The sequence below is a fragment of the Protopterus annectens genome, chromosome 6.part0, assembly GCF_019279795.1.
Source record: "Protopterus annectens isolate FY-2018-M chromosome 6.part0, PAN1.0, whole genome shotgun sequence".
Classification (NCBI taxonomy): Eukaryota; Metazoa; Chordata; order Ceratodontiformes; family Protopteridae; genus Protopterus; species Protopterus annectens.
Genome location: NC_056737.1, coordinates 1,313,179,914 through 1,313,202,452, shown reverse-complemented (window position 1 = coordinate 1,313,202,452; position 22,539 = coordinate 1,313,179,914).

The window sequence follows — 22,539 nt, the reverse complement described above, 5'->3', positions numbered from 1 at the left end:
CCAGGTTGGACAATGAGAAAGTCACAGTCAGCTGCCTGTCCAGAGCCAGGATTCATCAAATCAAGCATGCACTCAGGTCTCTCAGCAACAAGCATCATTATGACTCTGCCATGGTTCATGTTGGTGTGAATGTCCTGAGATGTACCTTACTGGACTATATGAAGAGAGACATAGTCGAGCTCTCTGAGCACATGCCCTATGCAGGTCTGTCCCTACCTTTGAGTAACATACTATCCTGAACTAGAATGATGCCACAGTATAAACAAAAAAGGATTTATTTCAATAACTGGCTTAGTTTTTTTGCCTCATTCCAAGGAGATCCAGTTCCTGTCTGCCTGGGAAGCCATGGCTGACAAACTTTGCTGCTTTGCCAGAGATGGGTTAAACCTGGCACCCCTAGGCTTTCGGCTGCTGGCAAAGGCTCTTGCCTCCCCCATAGTGCCTTTTTCAGACAAGGTCTCTAAAACAACATTAACAACATGAAATTAACCAAGCAGAACAAAATAAGGGTCATGCTGCTAAATGCTAGGAAATTAAACCAAAAACTGCACTCCCTGGAAGCACTTCTATTACTAGAAGATGTAGATGTCTGTGCAGTCACAAAAACCTGGTTTAAGGCCTCAGACAGTACTCCTGCCCTGCAAGGCTGCAATGCCTTCCACACCTTTTGACCAAAAAAGAATGTGTGAAAACCAAAGGAGGTGGTGTTTCAGTCTATATTATATATCTATATTAGAGATAAATTCACCTCACATTTAGTTAGATTGGACAGCTCCATGAAGTTACTCTAGGTCCAGGTTATGGTGGGTAAGACCCCCATTCCAGTCCTAGCCAGTTATAGATCCCCTCCATGGGTCATGACACCCATGAAGCCGGGTCTATATTACAAAGTTGAACTCACAGGAGTCCAAACGTTGTAATATCGAACCCATAGGTTCGAAATGCGAAAATAGCGAAGCCATGGAACAATGATTTTTTTTTTTTCCCATGGGGAAAAAAAAATCGGTGGGCCGTTTTCACGGCTTTGCTATTTTCTCTACTGTGGTGCAATCTCGGAGTTGGTATATTTAAGTAGGGGGGTGTGGGGAGAAAAGCCCCCCCCACATTAGTTTAAGTTTAAATTGTACGTGTTTTTTTTTTTTTTTTTTTTTTTTTTTTTTTGTTACCAGAAAAGCTATTTTTTCCCTGGGAAAAAAAAAATCACTGTTCTGTGTTTTCGCACTTTATGGTTTTCGAACTTCCTGGTTTGATATTACATCGTTCGAACTCCTGTGAGTTCCACAATGTAATATAGACCCACGAAGCCTACTTAACCAAACTGAAGACAATCCAAATTTTACCCAACACAGTGGTTATGGAGGGACTTCAATTATCCTACCATTAACTGGGATACCTACTCTAGCCCAAACTCGCTAGCACAAAATTTCCTTGACTTTGTGAATTCAGATGCCCTGGTGCAAACTGTCCATACCCCAACAAGAGGAACAAGCATTCTAGATCTGGTCCTCACCAACATATCAAACAGGCGGACTACTGCAACTGCTGTACCCTCATTAGTTAAAACTACCACAAATCAGTCACCTTTGAACTGCCACTAACACCAGAACTCACAAAGGATGAAATCTGACTAAAAAAAGTCACCAAGGCAAACTATACCCTCCTAAGTGAAAGTATAAATGCATTCCATTCCAAGCTTCACCACAAGCTGAAAGTGTGACTATGCCAAAGTTTACAGTAAAGCCCTGTACAATCACTTGCATAAGTGTATAAACTCGGCTGTAAAAGATAGATTCAAAGCCAGAACCCCAAGTGAAATCAGGCTGCCATGGTGGACGTCCAGCTTCAATAAACTCTACAATAAATGCAAAAAGTTGCTTTCCAAGAAAACAAAGACAAGGACACAACAATGGAAAAGCACCTTCCTCAGCCTTAACAGGCAAATAAGACAACTTGTCAAATCATCCAAGAGTTCCTTTGAGAGAAACCTAGAAAGTACTGCCAAGTGTGACAAAAGGAGATATTGCCAGCCCAGCTATCTAGAGTTTTGTAAATAATTATATGTCATTTGTGGATATTAACATGATTTATATAGAAGAGTAACAAAAGGGAGATACTGCCAGCACAGCTGTCTGGAATTTTGTAAATGGTTATATATCATTTGTGAATATCAGCATGATTCATATGCTTGTGTTACAAATGTATTAGAATTGTATGTCATATAAGATAGTGTGTACAGATATGTGTGCTGAAGAAATATGCTGTAAAGTACTTAGCTTAGAGATGCGTCTACATTGTACCCTACTGGAAGAGAACAGAAATATACATAAGCTATTGTAAATTTGTAAATGTATATATTTTAACAATGGAAACTGGAACACAGCAAGTTGACTTGCAAAACTTCAGAAAAATAGTTGAAATTAAATTATTTTATAACTGCCCCATAAAAATATGGTTTCAATGCAGCAAGGAGACAGGATGTCTAAAACTAGGGAGCCTTCTGTTTGTCTTGTAAGTGTTTTATTGTTTTACATCCTCCAGCAGCTGCAAACGTCTGAGGGCTATGTATTTTCACAGGGAGATGCTAAATGCTGGCAGTTTCTAGCAATGGGGGTTTAGCTTGGGAACTAAAGTCAGATGACAAGAAGTGATGCCATCCTGCAAGCTAACCCAGCAGAAATATTTCATATACTAATTTAAGAACTGTCTGAGAGAGGTACTGCATTCTATTGCCTTTGACCTGACAAGAACATCTACTCACTACCAGCCCCTCACTTACAGCAAACCCTCACCAACCCACCCCAACTTTACATATCTGAAGAGCAGGTCCTCAAAGCCCTGTCCAAGGCAAAGAACATGGCCTCTATGGGACCAGTTGACATACCAGGATGTCTTCAAAACAGGCTAAAACATATAAACTACCATCACCACTAAGTACCCTTTTCATTCATAGCCTAACCACAGGGTTTGTTCCTACAGAATGGAGAACAACTACAGTTATTCCCCTCCACAATGGTGGCCTAGCAACAGACTCGGGGAATTACAGATTCATAAGCTTGACCAGACTCATCTGTAAGGCCATGGAGCATATAATTGTGGACCTCATAAATAAAGAAATAGGTGACCTCCAAACCCTGGACCCTACCCAATTTGGCTTTATGATAGGCAGATCCTGCCTGTTAAATCTGGTGGATTTCTTTGAAAGTGGGACCAAGGCCATTGATGAAAGCAAATCTGTGCACAAAGCATACCTCGACTTGGCAAAGGATTTCAACACAATCCCACATTCAGGCATTACCAATAAACTTAGCAAACTGAATGTAAACCTTTTTGTTGTAAGATGGGTTGCAAACTGGCTCACAAACCAGATGTACACTATCAAAGTACGTGATTCCGTATCAATCATCAGACCTGTTACCAGCGGGGTGCCCACAGGGGTCAATGTTGGGCCTCCTACTGTTTGGTATATATTTATCAGACGTTCAGGTCAAAACCAAAGGGTTGTGGCTGACCAAGTTTGCAGATGACTGCAAACTAGGTGCAATCACTGAATCCCCAAATGATGTCAGTATACTCCAGGATGGTCTCACACAGGCCATTGACTGGTGTATTAGTTATGGTCTCAAACTGAATGCAAAGAAATGCATCATCATTCCCTTCGGCACAAACAATGTCCCTTCACACTATCAAATCAATAACAATACCCTAAGTACCCATGAAGTGGTAAGTGGTCTGAGATCACAGGTTGACATTGACCTTAACTTCAACCACATTGTGTCTACCATTGTAAGGAAAGATTTCCATGTAGCTAACTTTATTAGTAAAGGCATCACCTTGAGAGCAAAAGAAGTTTTAACCCCCTATACTCGGCACTTATCTGGCCCATAATTGAGTATAACGCCCCATTCGGTATGTACTGTACTAAGCATCTACACCAACTAGAGAGATCTCAGAGGTTTCTAACAAGATCAAGGGCCTCCAGCATGTGCCTTAAACAGACTGACTAAAATCCCTGTCACTGTACTTTGCATCACATAGACTTCTTAGAGGAGACTTATGCCTGGCCTACAGAGCAACCCAAGACCCAAACCTAATGAACTTACTGCATATCTATAAATCAAATGAGTCTAGGGCTACCCATTCCAGGGACTTAAATATAGTCTGTGACTTAAATAGGAGATACTGGAGTGACAGATTTATTTCCCAGAGACTGCCACTTCTTTGGAACAGGCTACAATTCATGTGAAACAGAGCACCTCTATAACACTGTTCAAGAGGAACCTGGATGAGTGGATGGGGCACCATAATTTATTATCAGGGATAGTACCCACAACCCTCTTGGACATTGGCAGTCATCACTAAGTGCAATCTTGGGTATTGACTAGTACCTCTACACTATTACATTGGGATGAAATGATTATTCTTAAAATGACCTCCGGGTCAATAGCCTAGTAATCTCCTATGATCTTATGATCCTACATTTTGTTTGTGTATTATTTATTTCTTAGTTTGACTAATCTGGAATGGATTATTTTCAGCCACAATGTGAGCTATAAGACAAGATAACAAAGATAGATAATACAATATATCAAGTGTGTAGTAGATAAAATGAGTGGTAAAACAGAATAAATGAATTATAGAATGTATCTATATTAAAGGAAAGTCAGACTGCACTCTGTCACACTAAAAATTGAAGGTACTTGTATGGTAAAAACAACAGTGCAGTAATAATGGAACATCCAACTTAGTTTAAACAATATTACCCCATCAGGTACACTGCACCTCAAAAATAGCACAGAATATAATGTACTGAGACAACAATCAAAAATAGTTTAAAACAAAAGTGTAATTATAACACAGAGCAAACTACAGAGAAGCACATTAGTGAATAATGTTCAAAATATCAGTGTTTATTTAACTAAGGTGGAAAGCACTTCTGCTTCCATTTAGGTCAATAGCCCCTATCCCCCTCTACCTTGCCAAACTTCAGAGAACGTAGTAATATATCTGTATGAAAAATTCCATTTGGCTTGTTATTTATAACTGAATTGGCTTTGCGCAGACACTGGCTGAACAGTGAATGCTCATATGAATACAAACACATATACAGTTATATTAAAACAACAGCAAGCAAGATGTATATATATAAACAACAATATTATTATTATTTCGTTGAACAGTTCCTTCTCTAGCGCCTCGGCCAGTAAAACTCTACTCTGTAAAGGCTGTTGGCCGAGGCGCTAGAGAAGGAACTGTTCAACGAAATAAATTTTATTGGAAGGTAGAGCTGGGACTCACTGATAGTCTTTGTTGTTTATATACATATACAGTTATAGTTTCAATGGTTGTGGTATATTTTAGATTTAAATCACTGCAAAATTTGTTCACTTGTTTTCTTTCTCTTTTTTGTCTTCTCTCTCTCCTCTCACTCCTTCAAATACAGACAGACAGGCATATATATAAATATATATATATAAAATACTTGAAAAATGCATCCACTCACAACTGCTAAAATACCTACTCTAACAAAATCTTCTCACCCCTACCCAACACAGTTTTCGTCCCCACCATAGTACAAGTACTGCCCTCCTATCATTTACCCACACCATTGCAAAAGCTCTAGATAACAATAAACTTATTTCATGCCTCTTTCTAGACCTTTCCAAAGCTTTTGATACTGTCTTCCATCCTCTGCTGCAATGTAAACTTGCTAGTCTCAATCTATCTGCTTCTACCCTTACCTAGTTCTCCAGTTACTTATCCTCCAGGCAGCAATCTGTCAAATGGCTCTCTTCCACTTCTCCATTCCTACCTGTCACAACAGGGGTACCCCAAGGCTCCATCCTAGGTCCTCTCTTCTAACATCTTCACTAATGACCTACACACATCATGCAAACAATCCTCCCTCATCCAATACGGAGACGATTCTACCCTCATCTCCATCTCTGACAACATCTCTGAGCTCCATACTCTCACTCAACAAACCTTCTCATCTACTGAACAGTGGCTCTCTAAAAACCTCCTCATCCTTAACCCCCCAAAAAAACAAACTCCTACTATTCCTCCCCTGTTCACATACTCACCACAAATCTTTCTTCTATATCACCTCCTCAAATAACACAATTATTAAACCTGATGCTCATACTAAACTCTTAGGAGTCATCATAGATAATGAACTCAAATGTAATATACAACTCCTCCAATGTATAAAAAAGACTAACCAGAAACTTGGATTGCTCTATTGTAACAAGAAATTTCTAACTCCAAATGCTAGGCTCTCCCTTGCTCAAGCCTTCCTCCTATCTTCCCTTCTGTATGCTGCCCCTATATTCACCAATATCCAAGCCACAACTTTAAACAGACTCCAACAAACTTATCATAAGACAGCTAGATTCATAACAGACTCTCCTTACAAATCCCACCACTGTCTACCTCTGACATACCTACAATGGCTAGAATTCCCCCGCACTTTGTTACTTTCACAACTACAAATGCTACATTTCATTCTCTACAAACCTTCATCTTGCCCAGCTCTTTCTTCCCTCATTTCCATCTACACACCTTCTCGCACTCTCCATACCTCTAATCAGCAACTTCTCAACAGCTACCAGCCAAAAAAAGCAGTAGGCAAACTCTTATATAAGTACTCAATAGCCCAAAACTGGAACAAACTTCCTCGCGAAATAAGCTCCACCATTCACCCAGCACACTTTAAGGAGAAACTAAAACTCCCTCTGCTCAACACCAGAATTTGCCCTTGCACAGCCCCAACCTAACATCATCTCTCCCTCCAAGGACTACCCCCTCCTTACTATCCTCCATCACCTCAATAATGTGATCCCTCAACTAAGGGTTACAAACTGAACTGAACTCTCTCATCTGATCAATTAATCTGCATGTAAATATGTACAAAATCTCTAATCTGTAAACATATAGTTTACATAATGTAAATTGTTTGCATGTTTTCACCTGTATCTGTAGTGTTATTGTATTATTTTTTTTTTCTTCTTGTTTTCATATCTCATCATATGCCAATTGAAATTGTTACCTTTTTATGTCTGTATATATCTGTAGTGGAGCTTTTCTCCTCGGGTCTCCACTGAAAACGGGCCAAAAACCCAGGTGGACCAACCTGGTTAACAAATGTCAATAAATAACTAAAAAAAAAAAAAAAAAAAAAAAAAATATATATATATATATGTATATATATATATATATATATATATATATATATATATATATATATATATATATATATATACACATACACGCACACATATATAGATAGATAGCATGTTAGTCGCATGCTCTTACCAAAATACTTCAGTTCCTTCTGAAAGGTACACCTGATGGCTTGTTAATGGCCCTACAAAAGCCATTAAGATTTATACTAATTCCCCACCTTAAAACTCTACAACTGAATAGCACAGCAAACTGTCTGTTATCCATATAAGGTTACAAAAATAAGAAAGGGTAAAAGTAGGTGCACATCCAGTCATGGTACTAAGACAGACATAGCCTGACCTGACTTCCTTAAATGCATCATGTGCCTTGTACATGCATTATCCTGAAGCTGCAGAACTCCACATACAAAACTTGTATGGTGTCTTTTTCAATAATAGCTGATGAAAAAAGTCAGTTAAAATGCACTTGCACTCAAACACATCATAATTGACAAAGTGGAACATATAAAGGATAAATGTCACCAGCTGCACTTTAGTTTTTAGATTATTAAATATGTATAACATAGTCATTATAAAAAAGCACATTACATTATCCAGAGCCACAAACAGGTATGTGTGCTGTGCACCCCTGACAGTAACTTAGAATCATAATGAAGGGTTCACATAGCCATAAGTGAAGCAACTTAAACCTAATAAACTTCCAAAAAGAAGTATTGAAATGTAGAGCAAAAATAAGCACTTTTGTCCTTCCAACTTGGGATTTCATCAGAGAAACTCACATGAGTGCAACGAGTTTAAATAGTAAATAGATTCACATGTGAAAAAAATGATTAATTAGAATTTTAGTACATTTAAAGTGCCAACAAGCTTAAAAAATATAATTCAAGTAAGAAATACAAAACAGAAACAACAGTGACCATAAATAAAACCACGTATAAAAAGTCTTAAAACATATTTTGAAGCCTGAGTTTTATTATAACTATGCTTATTTCATCTTCAGAACAGGGTGAATAAAAATGTAATCATTAAGACCTAGAGGTGTTGCAGCATCCAATCTAAGTTGTTAAACTAACTCTCTATATTCTATTCTTGTTCCCACTGAACAGCTTTTTGTATCCCATGTAATTTTTTCTAAAATCCCAAATTTAAATTTCATAAAACCATCACATTCCAAAGAATGTTTGCAGGGACCATTATTTTTGTTCTCCTTCTTAATATCATACAGGTGCTCATGCATTCTCTTTCCCAAACTCCCTCCAGTTTTTCCTATATAAAACAATTGGCACCTGTTACAAATTTCCATATAAACTAAACCTCTCCTATCACAATTACCTTTTATAAAAGATTATCTAGCATAACAATAGTTATTTAATGTAATAAATTCTTTGTCGGTAATATAATGATACTGATTACACTTCCCACATTTTGTAATTTCTTCCGTGTGTGTCTTCCTATTTTATACAATAATCCATTTCTACTCTTTTCTGAAATGCTCTTTATATTTTTATCAATTTTAGAAATAAAACAGGGAACATCACTCACTATATTAAACACTTCTTTATCTGCTTTAAAAATTTACCAGTTGTTCTGATAAACTTTTTTTTATTAGTGATGTATTGCCATTATGTGTGATTGACATAGAATATTCATAATTATACAATGCCTCCTAAAAAACGTGCATGCTGATTGGCCAGCCCAACCAGCGTGCTCGTTGTAAATCCCTCAATATACTAACGGAAAAAGGTCCAGTCGCCCGGACTTTTTCCATTAGTATAAAACACTGTCTCGCTATGTTAAAAGAGTTTAACATAGCGACACAGGTTTAAAAAAAGCAACGCAGATCTCCGTTGCTTTTTTTAAAGCTGTCTCGCTATGTTAAACTCCTTTAACATAGCGACAATAAAAGCAACGGAGATCTTGCGATCTCCGTTGCTTTTTTTTTAACCTGTCTCGCTATGTTAAATGGGTTTAACATAGCGAGACAGCTTTAAAATAAGCAACGGAGATCTCCGTTGCTTATTTTAAAGCTGTCTCGCTATGTTAAACCCATTTAACATAGCGAGACAGTAAAAAGCAACGGAGATCTTGCGTTCTCCATTGCTTTTGCCCACAGCTCTGATGTACTGCGTAGGCATGCGCAGTACATCAGAACTGCCATGAACACCAGACAGCTGCGGAAGGGCAGCAAGAGGCGTTATACAATGCCATTATTTAAGAAAAGTAATTATTTCTTTTCTTAAATAATGTCATTATATAGCAATAACCCACTTCTGGGTGTGGGTAATGCTGGATTTACCACGGTTGTCTTTGTTTGGTCCTCGGGCTTAGCCTCGGGGCCAAACCACGCCAACCGTGGGTAAATCCAGCATTACCCACAAACAGGCGTGGGTTATTGCTATATTAAATTAACAGTATTATTACATACTTGTTCAATCACGCATATATTTTTACCTAAAAGGGGGATATATTTCAAACCTCTCTCTCTCTCTGGACACCAGTATATAACTTATTCAATATATCCTATGGATATCCCCTCTCTAATAATATGTCACTTATTCTTTGTATTTCCATCTTAAATTGTTCATCTTTTAATACCATATGTACTGCATGCGTAAACTGTCCCTTAACTAAATTTCTTTTGCAATGCCAGGGGTGGCAACTTTTGTAATGAAAGGAAGAACTGAGGAAGGTACTTTTTTTATAAATAGAGGAAACAAAATTGTTGTTCTCAGTCTCAAGTCTAACATCCAGATAATGAGAAAATTGTGTCATATAGTCATGAGTAAACTTTTAAAAAGTCGTATTCTATTGTATATAATTCAGAAATTCATCTGGGTTAACTTCTTCTTTTCCCATATGAAAAATATATCATCCAAAAATGTACAATAAAAATCCCAAATGGAATTATAGGGGGAATTCAAAATATACAATTTCTCCCAGGTGAGCATAACTAAATTAGCATAGATGGGAGAACATGCCACCCCCATAGCTACCCATTTAATCCATCCATAGATTTCTCCCTGAAAGAATAAAAAGTTGTTCTATGCACACACCCACACAGATACAAGCACCATTGCACCATACTATGTCTGTTTTCAGCTCACTTTCCTTAGGTCCTGGAATCTGTAAAAATAAATTAGACACCATTAGTCATTATCTAGTTATTTGTGAGTGACATGACAAGTTATTCAGGGGACGGGGTCAGACATGTTGTTTTCTGTAGAATGCTTGCTGCATGTGCATTCACTGTAAGCATAGTTCTTTGCATGTCCATCTGGCACCTCATGGCTACTTTCATCACTACACTTACTGGTAACAGTACACAAATACAGCCAACATAAGAAAAATGTTTAAAGTAAACGGCTGATCTGTTAACACAAACTGATTAGTTGTGACACTGATTCCATTTAGGAATGGCTCTAGTAGTTTCCAGAATGCTATGTTAGGCAATATTTTGTTCTGCAGTTTTTAGGTGCTGTGTAGCTGAACATAAACCTAGGCAGTTTAGAAGCACTACAACGGTAGTGTTAAGATTTAATTTTGAACTGCTTGTAGTGAAATAGGGCTGTGTATGATGGCCTAGGGCAACTCACTTATTAATTCAATAATTACATGTATGTTTATGTTACTACTTTCTTCATCTCCTTAACAAGCAAAATAAGTGATTAACTTTTTATGACTTGGTTGACAGCAAAAGAAATAATAGCTTCAAACAGTAAGATGATTGTTTGCATCATCTTTTCCAATAGAGCAGCAATTAGCTGCTGGTCGGCTGGACATTGTTTTGTTTTGCATATTTAATGCTACCCTTAGTATTACTGTGAAACTGACAAAACATACCTCGTTGGTGAATGATTTTGTTTTGGCTTAACTTTGAGTTTTGAGACTGGCTTCTTACTTGGCTTTCACTTTCTCTTTTTGCAATAAGATGTTGCACAGAAAATGATTGCCTATTTAAGGAATAATGTTGCATTTCTGCAAGCCTTTTATTTGTATAAAGCTGCTAGAACTGTTTTATCTAACTCTCATTACACACAAATACTTTCCCATTCTTATCTAACTCCTTGTTTCATGCATTATAATGATGGAAGATTTAACTGTTGCTGCATTGTTACAATCTCGGAAACCATTTGCCCAAAGACTGGTGTGTTATGGTCCAAGGTTTCACTGCTGCAGTCATTTCTGTCAGCTTGTTTTGCCACTATTTCATTTGTTGCTGGATACTTTCTCTTTCTGTTTATTGACACTATTTCATTTGTTGCTGGATACTTTCTCTTGCTGTTTATTACCACTGTTTCAGCTCTTGCCGGATACTTTCTCTTGCAGTTTATTGGCACTATTTCAATTGCTGTGAGATAATTTCTCTTGCTGTTTCAGTCTTTTAATCTATTAAATTCAAATGCATGTGATTTAATTGATGGATACAGATAATTCCAGTGATAGATGGAATGGGGTTACTTTATCATATTGATGGACTGTTATTGAAGAGAAAACAATTTGCTTGTGTCGATATGCTTGAGGCAACCATAAAGTTGGCTATTTCATAAAATTATGACTTTTGAACATTGTTATTATTTTTTCAATTCTCTTCAATAAGGATTACTTGCTAGCTCTGCTCTTAATTAGTTTGAATATGGCTGCTGCTGCTGTTTGAGAAAGTTTGGTACAAAGTATTTAATTTGTCTGCTAGACTCCCGGGCATTTTTCAACCATCTATGGGCATGGGCAGTGTTACTCTTGCATGCTTAAAACTTTTAGTTATAAAATAGATAGATAGATAGATAGATAGATAGATAGATAGATAGATGTATGGGATCCATCTTGCCTACATTCTTGACAGATGGGCTCGGAGCCGAAAATCGGCTCCAACTCGGCCTATACTAAAGCACAAAGTCTCTTATTGGCTGGGCCAACCCCCAATCCTAGGATGCACCATGCCCAAACCCCCAGATCTTGTTTGCCCCACAAAGAACTCATCCACAAGCACCAAACCAACCAAAAAAATCAAAGGCAGGAGAGGACAAATAATACTTCCTGGAAACCTCAACAACAGAGTTTCCTCCAGATCCAATAGGTAGGGGGAAGGAGGGCGGGTATGTAAGAATGTAGGCGAGATGGATCCCATACATCTATCATTATGGTAAGTACGTAACTAAAAGATGTAGTGAGATCCTATCTCACCTACATTCTTGACAGATGGGACAGCGTCCCAAGCACCTTTATCCTGGGAGGCTCATTGGAAGACACTCCTGAGCACTGTGGAACCAAAGGATGCCTGATCCCTGGACACCACATCTAATTTGTAATGAGAAATAAAGGTATGTGGAGAAGCCCAAGTGGCTGCCGCACATATTTCATCCACAGACAGTCTGGCGTGGAAGGCCACTGAAGTTGCCATGGCCCTAGTAGAATGAGCTCTAACTGGAAATGGAAGGTCCCTCCCCATTGATGTATAAATAAATGAAATAGAATCCCTGATCCATCTAGCAATAGTGGACTTAGTTACTGCTTTGAAAATTCTGTTGTCCGCAAAGTCCACAAACAACTGGTCTGACTTCCTGTGCTGTTGTGTCCTGTCTAGGTAAAACCCCAGTTGTCTATGCACATCCAACTGATGAAGTCTGTATTCTGCTTCACCAGAAAAATTTGGAAAGAAAACTGGTAGCTCTATAGACTGTTGCAGACAAAGAGCATTAGAAACCTTAGGAAGGAATGACGGGTTCAACCGTAGAGAGACTCTATCCTTATGAAAGATCAGATAAGGAGCTTTGACAGAGAGGGCTTGAATCTCTGAAACCCTTCTGGCTGATGTAATAGCTACCAAGAAGGCGGTCTTCCAGGATAAGAATGTTATGTCACAAGTGGCCACCGGTTCGAAGGGAGGAGATGTCAAGGCTCCTAGAACCACATTGAGATCCCATGGCAATACAGGTTGTGACACCGGGGGGCGAAGTAACCAAGCTCCCTTGAAGAAGGCCTTGCACAATTTATGACTCATGAGCGAGGGCTCAAAGGCAACATGGTAGTTAGAAATAGCTGCCAATTGTACTTTAAGTGTGGAGACAGCAGAACCCTGTTGAAAAAGTGTTGCCAGAAAATCTAGTATTGCCAAAACCGGGGCTGTCAGAGGTTCAAGGTTGTGCTGCTGGGCCCAAATGGCAAACATCTTCCATTTATTGGAATATAACTCCTTAGTGGAGGCCTTGTGGGAAGAGGACAGGATCCGGACCACCTGCGGCGAGAGGATATGCTGTCTGACTAAGGTCGGAAGTGGAGCAGCCAAGCTGCCAGCTTGAGAGTCTGCAGATAAGGATGGGGCTGACCCGACTGCAGGGTCAGGAGGTCTGGAATTGGATCCAGAATCCAAGGACCCTCCACCGCATACTTCCAGAGGAAGGGAAACCAAACTTGGTGGGGCCAGTGTGGAGCGATCAGAATCATGCTGCTTCCCAAGCGGGTTGCCTTCTGAATCACCTTTGGTAGTACAGGGACCGGAGGGAAGGCGTAGAGTAGACCGGAGGGCCAATTGTGGACTAGAGCGTCCCTGGGTGACACCCCTGGAGGAGGAATCAGGGAGAAGAAGTTGCTGCACTTCGTATTCCAGGGGCTGGCGAAAAGGTCGCAGCAGGGAAGACCCCACTTGGAGAAAATGCGAGCCGCTACTTGGTTGTTTAGGGACCACTCGTGAGGCATCACAATAACTCTGCTCAGCCTGTCTGCTATCACATTGGACTTCCCTGGAATGTGCGTAGCTACCAGAAACCTCTGGGAAGCGATCGCCCATTGCCACACTCTCAAGGCTTCTCTGCAAAGGGGGTAAGACCTGGTTCCTCCCTGTTTGTTTAGGTACCAGACCACTGACATATTGTCTTAGAGAACCGCGATGGTACCCTTGGGAAGAGAGGTGTGCAGTGCCTGCAACACTAGGAGCACTGCCCTCATTTCCAGCACATTGATGTGTAAGTGGGTTTCGTGATCCTGCCATGCGCCTTGGACCGTCTTGCCCAGATAATGCCCCCCCCACCCTATCTGGGAGGCCTCCGTGGTCACTGTGGCAACCGGAGGGGGGGACAGAATGACCTCCCTTGGTTCAGGTTGGAAGGGAGGAGCCACCACCGAAGATCCCGCCGGCAGGATTCTGTAAGGAGAATCGGGTGGTATAGTGGCAGTTCTTGGTATGATCACTGGGTCGACAGGAGCCACTGAAGAACTTGCATGTGCAGTCTTGCCAGAGGGACTAGAAGAATGGAGGCGGCCATCGATCCTAAAAGCTGAAGAATCATCCTGGCTGGGGCTTTCCATCGGGGCAGCAAGGCTAGTACTTGGTCCTGTAATATCCTTATCCTCTCTGTTGGTAGAAATGCTTGCATCTCTACAGAGTCTAGCTTTGCGCCTATAAAGGCAACATGCTGTGATGGCAGCAATACAGACTTTTCCCAGTTGAATGTGATTCCTAACAAATGACCCAACTGGATGGTGGCACACACGGCTAGAGTGAGGTGATGCCTGATGGGGGCAGAGAGGAGCCAGTCGTCTAGATACGGAAACACCTGGAATCCCAGACGTCTGAGGTGAGCCGTCACCACTGCCAGACATTTGGTTAACACCCTGGGGGCTGTGGTGAGACCAAAGGGCAGGGCCTGGAACTGAAAGTGACTGGCTCCCAGACGGAAGCGTAAGTGAATCCTAGATGCTTGGTTTATCTTGATATGATAGTAAGCGTCCTTGAGGTCGATGGAGCACATCCATACTCCTTTTTCCAGCAATGGGAAAATGGACTGTAATGTGACCATCCGGAACTTGGACTTTTTTACGAAACGGTTTAGGTGGCTGAGGTCCAGGATGGGTCTCAAGTCCCCTGTTTTTTTGGGCACCAAAAATAACCTTGAGTAAGTTCCTAATCCGGTCTGGTCTGCGGGGACTGGCTGGATGACTCCCTTTTCGAGCAGCTTTGCGACCTCTATTGCTGCTTGATCCCGCTGACTGGGTGGCACGTCCGGAATTCTCCTTGAAGGTGGAGGGGGACAGATAAAGGGAATGGTGTAACCTCCAGCGATGATACGAAGCACCCACTGATCCTGGGTGATGGAACCCCAGGCCCTTGGATGCTCCAAAAATCGACCTCCAACTGGCTCCGGAGATGCACAGTCGGGCCCTCCCTCAGGGATGCTGGAATGAGGAACCACAAAAAAATTTGTGGTCTCCTGTGTTGCTGGGGCCTCCGCCGCCTCTAGGACGACGTCCTCCAGAATAGTTCCCCCCTCCTCTGCCTCTGTGAGGGGGGTCACTTTAAAGGGCAGGGAAAGACTTTTGGGACTTCCTGAACCACATCTTTCCTCCCCTCTGAGCCTTGGGATAAGGTCTCGAAGGGAGTGAAAAACGTGCCCCAACGGCAGACAAAGTCTTGCCCTCCTGCTCGCATCTAGTGAGTGTGTCTTTCACCTTGGGTCCAAAAAGAGAAGACCCGTCGAATGGAGCGTCTGTGAAAGAAGACTTGAAAGCCTCCGCAAAGTGACACAAGCGCATCCAGGCTTGCCTCCTAAGGGCTACGCCCGAACTCGCTGCCCTACTCGCCCCTTTGGCTGCATATGATATGAGCCTCATGGATGAGTTAATAATAGACGAAAGGGTAGACAGCTGGGCATTGACAGACTGCGTCAATGCCTCAGGCACGTTACCCGAAAGGGTATCCCCTAACTCCTTAATGAGATCCCTTTGGAGCCTTGTAAAATGACACAAATAATTCAGCGACCTCAAGGTAAATGTCGCTGAAGTCAGGGTATGCTTCCCGTACCTATCCATGCTCCTGGACTCCTTGTTAGGAGGCTGGATAGATGTAGATGCCTCTGCCACATCTTGCTGGGTGGCAGACGCCACCACCATAGCATCTACCGGAACTCCCTTGGTTAGGAATTCTTTACCAGGGGGTGCGGATAAAAAATTATTGGAGCGAGAGGGAACTGGCTCCACAGAATCAGGATGCTCCCACACCCTTCGACAAATAAGGTCCAGCAATTCATCGAAGGGTGGAGACACCCAGGAGGTGGAGGACTGGCCTCCGAAGGCCTTGAGGAAGACCGACTCCTCTGGGGATGGGGTTTTGGATGGCCAGTTGTCCCTCCATCTCAAGATCTTCAGGACATCGGAGAATGAGACATCGTCAGAGGACAACTTAGGGGACCCTTCCGCATCATCAAGGTTGGTGTCCGAGGTGATGGACTCATCTGGGGAGTCTATGTGCTTCCTCTTGCACAATTTTTTCTGGGGTGGCTCTTCAGGCAAGGACTCTGAAAGCTCCTCGGAAAAGGGGGGACCACTCATGGAGGAATCCTCAAGCCTCGGAGCCATGCTGTCCGAAGATAAGGGGGCACCAGGGGCTCTAGTCACCCTGTCCAAGGAAGGAGTCGCAGATTCCGGTGAAGTCACTGAAGAATTGTCCAGCGAGCTCCTCATCGCCTCGAAGGTGGGCCCACCAGAAACTGAAGAAAGACCCGGCTGCGAGACCATGACCAGCATCGGGGTCCCCCTAGCAGATGCACCAAGTGGGAGACTCAGTGCCGAAAGAAGAGGCCCCGACAAATCCCCCTCAGGTTCGGCCGAGGACACCCGAGAGCCGAAACCTTTGGAAGGAACAGAAGGGGTTGGAGCCGACAGACTAGCAGTGGGTCTTGGAACCATCTCAGGGGCTTCACCCAACTCTGCGAGCTCCGTCTCTGACGACACCAGGGTTGTCAGAGGAGGAAAGGACGGTATCGAAATGGCTGGCTCCGACCCTGGGGCTGGAGCCAAAAACAATTTGGATAAAACAGGTGACTGAAGGAGCCTCTGGACCACCCTATCTAAATCCGAGTCTGGAGGACCTGGAGGAAACAGACGGGGGCCGAGAAACTCTTCCTATCGGCTCCAAGGTAACACTAGGATGTCGACTCCTAATCGGCTCCATAAGAGTCAGAGCCGAGGAGGAGTCAACCAGCACCGAGATGCCCCTCAGCTCCGACGGTTCAGGAGCCGACCCTGGAGCCAACCCTGGAGCCGAAATTTTCACCTGCGGCTCCAAAGCCAATGGAGCCGAGGCAAACTCGGTTTTGAGGTCCCTATCCTGCGGCTCCGAGACCAATGGAGCCGAGGAAGATGACCCTAACATGGATCCTATTTCCTGTGGCTCCGAAGGCAGTGGAGCCGAGGAAGAGGACAATGATTTGGCTCTTTTCTCTGGTGGCTCCGACGGGCTTGTCGGAGCCAAAGACTTCTTTTTCCTGGGCTTGGAAGAGGGGGAAGAAATAGCCTCCTCAAAGGGAGGTCTTATTAAACCTCTTAAAATCAGCTTATTTTTCCTTTCCTGTAACACACGAGAGGAAAAAGCATGGCAAACACTGCAAGACTCTTGCAAATGTATAGCCCCTAAGCAATACACACAGATGGCATGGCCATCTGTTAAGGACATTTTATAGCCACATTTAGAACATTTTTTGAAGCCGGATGGCTTAAGTTCTCTTTCCTTAGTAGACATAACCACAATCAACCAAAACACAAGGAAGGGAAGGGGGGGGGGGAAGCTCTAACTAAAACGCTCAAAGAGATAGGGCAAAGGCCCTCTAACTCAAACTGGCCTAGCCCACCAAACAAGAGGAATCACACCACAACCAGAAACAAACAACACAATCAATCACAAGTTAGAAAAAAGCTATTAAAATAGCTGTTTGGTATTGAAATTTTAAAGCTAAAGCAAAAATGACCCTAAAAGATCAAAAAAAGAAGGGTACTTAGCCACAGCCAAGTTGAGACCATGTCGTTACTTCAGAAGCGGCAAACGAGATCTGGGGGTTTGGGCGTGGTGCATCCTGGGATAGGGGGTTGGCCCAGCCAATAAGAGACTTCGTGCTTTAGTATAGGCTGAGTCGGAGCCGATTTTCGGCTCCGAGCCAATCTGTCAAGAATGTAGGCGAGATAGGATCTCACTACATCATATTTTACCACAGTGTTTGTCTCTGTGTAATATCTGATTATATATTTTTTTCTATTTTTTTATTATGTATCACATCTGTGTGTTACTGTGCTTGATGTTTTTAAAGTGTTTAGAGTTAAACACTTAAATAAACTCTACTTAGATCATGCCACAGTTATTTGATGACCTTTTTAAGTTACTGTTATTGAATAGAAAGGATAGAATAGCAGAATGTTATAATTCTATGCATCATTTCTCCACTTTATCTGCTCAGTAATATATCTTTATAATAACACCAGTATACATTTTGAATAAAATTCTGTACACTGCAAAATAAAGAGTTAACTGCTCATGAAGGCAAGATGTCAAGAGGAAAACTGTATTCCACTATTACCTCACATGTAAACAACCGAGCAGAGGAAGGTTTCCAGACCACATGCCATTTATACTGGTCAGTAAAGAACTCAGTACAACTACAACATACAGCAAAGAAAAAATATATAATTATCCTGATTTGCCAGTAAATATATTTATAAATTCCTGAAGTACTGCTTAAGACTTCTTTATCTGTGTATGAGTAAGTTGCTCTGACATCATGTCATCCCCCAGGATCTCCAACTGTACTTTTTGGAGAAGCACTACTAGTCCTTGCTCTCCTTTAAGTCAGTGCACAATTTGAGCACACGTGAATTTCTGTTATATTACTAGGGCAAGCTCTCGAGAGGATCCCCAGTGGTGCAGTGGTAGCATTGTTGCCTCACTGCAAGAGGTTCTCCCATTCGATTCTCAGCTGGAGTGCAAAGAGTGCCTTCTGTGTGGAGTCTGCAGGTCTTCCCCGCAGTTGGGTGGGCGTTTGAAAGCCATGCATAAATGGGCGTGCCTTTGTTGAAGGTTGAACGTCGAGCTGGTACCTCGGCATTCATCAAAATCTACTGCCCATCATTAGTGGACTGGAGTTCCACTGTGGCGACCCCTAACCGGGAAAAGCTGAAAGACAACAACTAGGGCAAGCTCTCGGTTTCTATCTTGCAAACTTACCATACAGGCAACATAGCTCATGTTATTCAAATGGTAAAGACAGAGGATAAATCATCTTGCATCTTATTTTGTCATACTGGAATGTGCACTACTACACTCTGTCCAAATGCATATTTTCAAATACTAATAGACCTTCATCTTAAGGAGTTACATGTACTCCACAGCAATATTTCTGTATGACCTACATTAATCCTCCCATCCATTATAAACCATGTCACAGAACATTCTCATACCATTGCTGTACAACACTTAATATGTTGAAAACTTAATTGACATTTCTTTGTGCCGGTCCCAAGCCCGGATAAATGGGGAGGGTTGCGTCAGGAAGGGCATCCAGCGTAAAACTTCGCCAAAACTTTTCATGCAGTCACCAGTTACTATTTACATACCGGATTGGTCGAGGCCCGTGTTAACAATGACCGCCACCAGTATTGTTAGCCAACAGGGTGCAGGTGGAAATTGGGCTACTGTTGGCCGAAGGAGGAGATGAGGCAGAAGGCATGGCCGAAGGCAGGAAGAGAGGAGAAAGGCTAGGACTGTGGTAGTGAGGGTCGGAACTTTGAATGTTGGTAGTATGACTGGTATAGGGAGAGAGCTAGCTGATATGATGGACAGAAGGAAGGATGGTATATTGTGTGTGCAAGAGACCAGATGGAAGGGAAGTAAGGCTAGGTGTATCGGCAGTGGGTTCAAATTGTTTTATCATGGTGTGGATGGGAGGAGAAATGGCGTAGGAGTTATTCTGAAGGAACAGTATGCGAAAAGTGTTTTGGAGGTGAAAAGAGTGTCGGATAGAGTGATGTTTATGAAGCTGGAAATTGATGGTGTAATAATGAATGTTGTTAGTGCATATGCTCCACAAGTTGGGTGTGCAATGGATGAGAAAGAAAAATTTTGGAGTGATTTGGATGAAGTGGTGATGACTGTACCCAAGGATGAGAGAGTGGTGACTGGAGCAGATTTCAATGGGCATGTTGGTGAAGGGAACAGAGGGGATGAGGAAGTGATGGGTAGGTATGGTGTTAAACAAAGGAATACAGAAGGTCAGATGGTAGTGGATTTTGCGAAAAGGATGGACATGGCTGTGGTGAATACGTATTTTAACAAGAGGGAGGAGCATAAGGTGACATACAAGAGTGGAGGAAGATGTACACAGGTGGATTATATCTTATGTAGGAGGGCCAGTTTGAAGGAGACTGGAGACTGTAAAGTGGTGACCGGAGAAAGTGTAGTTAGGCAGCATAGGATGGTGGTTTGTAGGATGATGTTGGTGATCAAGAAGAGGAGGAGGAGTGTGAGGGCAGCACCAAGGATCAAATGGTGGAAATTGAAAAAGGGTAATTGTGAGGCCGAGTTCAGGGATGAGTTAAGGCAGGCACTGGGTGGCAGTGAAGAGTTACCAAATAGCTGTGTAACTACAGCAGAGCTAGTAAGGGAAACTGCTAGAAAGGTGCTTGGTATCACATCTGGACAGAGGAAGGTTGACAAGGAGACATGGTGGTGGAATGAGGAAGTACAGGAGAGTATAGAGGGAAAGAGGTTGGCAAAGAAGAAGTGGGATTGTCAGAGAGATGAAGAAAGTAGACAGGAGTATAAGGAGATGAGGTGCATGGCAAAGAGAGAGGTGGCGAAGGCTAAGGATAAGGCATATGAAGAGTTGTATGAAAGGTTGGACACTAAGGCGGGAGAAAAGGACCTGTACCAATTGGCTAGACAGAGGGACCGAGCTAGGAAAGATGTGCAGCAGGTAAAGGTGATAAAGGATAATGAGGGAAACATACTCACAAGCGAGGAGAGTGTGTTGAGGAGATGGAAAGAGTACTTTCAGGGGTTGATGAATGAAGAGAATGAGAGGGAGAGAAGGTTGGAGGATGTAGGGATAGTGAATCATGAAGTACAATGGATTAGCAAGGAGGAAGTAAGGATAGCTATGAAGAGAATGAAGAATGGAAAGGCTGTTGGCCCAGATGACATACCTGTGGAAGCATGGAGGTGTTTAGGTGAAATGGCAGTGGATAACCAGATTGTTTAATGAAATCTTGGAAAGTGAGAGGATGCCTGAGGAATGGAGAAAAAGTGTTTTGGTACCGATTTTTAAGAATAAGGGTGATGTACAGAGCTGTAGTAACTACAGAGGGATTAAATTGATCAGTCACAGCATGAAGTTGTGGGAAATAGTAGTGGAAGCAAGGTTAAAAAGGGACATGATGATTAGTGATCAGCAGTATGGTTTCATGCTGGGAAAGAGCACTACAGATGCGATCTTTGCTCTGAGAGTGTTGATGGAGAAGTGCAGAGAATGTCAGAAGGAGTTGCATTATGTGTTTGTAGACTTAGAGAAAGCATATGACAGGGTGCCTAGAGAGGAGTTGTGGTATTATTTGAGGAAGTCAGGAGTGTCAGAAAAGTATGTAAGAGTGGTACAGGATATGTATGTAGTGTGACAGCAGTGATGTCTGCAGTGGGAGTGACGGATGCATTTAAGGTGGAGGTGGGGTTACATCAAGGATCAGCTCTGAGCCCTTTCTTATTTGCAATGGTGATGGACAGGTTGACAAACGAGATCAGACAGGAGTCCCCGTGGACTATGATGTTTGCAGATGACATTGTGATTTGTAGTGAGAGTAGGGAACAGGTGGATGAGACCCTGGAGAGATGGAGATATGCTCTAGAGAGAAGAGGAATGAAGGTCAGCAGGACTAAGACAGAATATATGTGTGTGAATGAGAGGGAGGATAGAGGAATAGTGAGGATGCAAGGAGTAGAGGTGGCAAAGGTGGATGAGTTTAAATACTTGGGGTCAATAGTTCAGAGTAACGGTGAGTGTGGAAGAGAGGTGAAGAAGAGAGTACAGGCAGGATGGAGTGGGTGGAGAAGAGTGTCAGGAGTGATTTGTGACAGATGAGTACCTGTAAGAGTGAAAGGGAAGGTCTACAAGAGGATAGTGAGACCAGCTATGTTATATGGGTTGGAGACAGTGGCATTAACAAAAAGGAAGGAGTTTGAGCTGGATGTGGCAGAATTTAAGATGTTAAGATTTGCACTGGGTGTGACGAGGGTGGACAGGATTAGTAATAAGTATATTAGAGGGTCAGCCCAGGTTGGAAGGTTTGGAGACAAAGCCAGAGAGGCACTATTACGTTGGTTTGGACATGTGCTGAGGAGGGATGCTGAATATATTGGGAAAAAGATGCTAAGGATGAAGCTACCAGGTAACAGGAAAAGAGGAAGGCCTAAGATAAGGTTTATGGATGTGGTGAGAGAGGACATGCAGGTAGTTGGTGTGACAGAGCAAGATGCAGAGGACAGGAAGAAATGGAAACAGGTGATCTGCTGTGGTGACCCGTAATGGGAACAGCCGAAAGAAGATGATGA